Raw genomic sequence first — 1,905 nt, 5'->3', positions numbered from 1 at the left:
CATTGGTCTCCACTATCCCCATATTCCGTAGAACCTCATGACACCTATACAAATAGTCCTGGGGGTCCTCTGAAGATGTACCGCCATAGGTAGTAGTGAAAAGCTTGGTAACCTGTCCAGTCTCCACAAATCATCAGAAGACATAGCTGCTCCATTACCGGTCTGAGCTACAACACCTGACAGAACTACCCCAACTGGTTGAGCTGATGGAGTCTGAAGCTAAGGAGCCATCCGCTCCAGAGTGCGAGTAGCGGGCGTCTGTGCTTCTCCCCCAGCTCGAGAGGCGGCTTGTGCTATAGGAAGTATGCCAGCCTGAGTAATACTCTCCATAAGGCCCACTAGACGGACCAGAGCATCCTAGAGTACCAAGATAGTGATGAACCCCTCTAGAACCTGAGTTGGCCCTGCTGGAACGGTTAGAGCTGGAACCTCATCATCAAGCTCCACCTGAGGCTCCACTGCTGGAGTTGGTGCTCTAAGGTTAGCCCTGACCCTGCCTCAGCTTCATCCTCTACCCCTCATAGGATATGCCGCTGGGGGCTCGGGCTGCTGATCAACTAATAAGCGGTACGTGTTCCCGCCATCTACGAAAGAACAGAATATAGAGTTCAATTAGTATTGAGAGATCAAATCGCATGACAGAGATGACTAGAAGTTAAATTGTTCCTAACTATGTAGCCTCTGGGGATAAGCACAGACATCTCCATACCAATCCTTCAGACTCCACTAAGCTTGTTCGTGAAATGTGAGGCCTACGCAACCTAGACCTTTGATACCAACTTGTCACGACCCGAATTTCCCACCGTTGAGACTGTGATAGCGCCTAACATTGTACTCGCTAGGCAAGCCAACGTTACACATTATTACACTTGTTTCCTTTATCTTCTAATAATTACAACTTAACAAAAGTAAATTAGTGGAAATAAATGCATCATAGTTAAAAAGATTATCTTTATACTAATAATGAAAACCGAAATAAAATCAGCCCAAAACTGGAGTTACAACTCACGAACTGTCTACGAATACTACAAGTAATGGTTTGATAGAAAAATATACATTTGTTTCGGAGGAAAGTAAAAATAGAATGCAGTAAAGATATAAGGGGACCCCAGGGCCTACAGGACTACCTTGGGTCTCCTGTGAACTGAAGGCATCACCCTCGAACTATGATCATCCACTAGCTCCGAAATATGCACAGGAAGTGCAGAGTGCATATCAGTACAATCGACCCCATGTACTGGTAAGTGCCGAGCCTATCCTTGATGAAGTAGTGACGAGGTATCATGCCCCGAACCTAGGGGGCGAGACTGGCACCTAGTGTCTTACCTATCCTTGTGTGCCAACTTGCGACTAAGGGACTCTGAACATATGATGTCATACTTTGGCCATGGGCCACATTGCAAGATAACTGCTAATGCTAACTAAATGTCAATATATAATTGGGCCGACAAGGTCGTCATAACTATTACAGCTGACAAACCAACCAAATACACATACAAGGCCTCCAAGCCCAACATATTGCACTAACTGACAGGATATGTCTACTAGCCTCTACTGATGGATATACTGCGATCGTAACAGTTCCTCAACCTACTCATAACACATGTACATATATATACAATATGTGCATAAGGCTCTAGGCCCGGAAACTCCGAAAGGCATGGAGCTTACAAATCAAGATGCACTTGGGCAACACTTATTGAGGAGGCCTACCTGTCTGTCTGTCTGACCTGCACGCATGAAATGCAGCGCCCCTAGAAAAGGGACATCTATCATGCCCCTTTTTTCCCTCCCTTTTTGATGAGGGAAGAGGTTCGGGTTTCGAAATTCACGGGGTGTAATGACTCATTTCCTTTTGGGAATTGGGTTTTTTTAAGAGTCTCCATCTCATGGGTTATGGTGCGT

Source organism: Nicotiana sylvestris, chromosome 8 (genome assembly GCF_000393655.2).
Source record: "Nicotiana sylvestris chromosome 8, ASM39365v2, whole genome shotgun sequence".
NCBI lineage: Eukaryota > Viridiplantae > Streptophyta > Magnoliopsida > Solanales > Solanaceae > Nicotiana > Nicotiana sylvestris.
Note: the sequence above shows the minus strand (reverse complement) of the source record.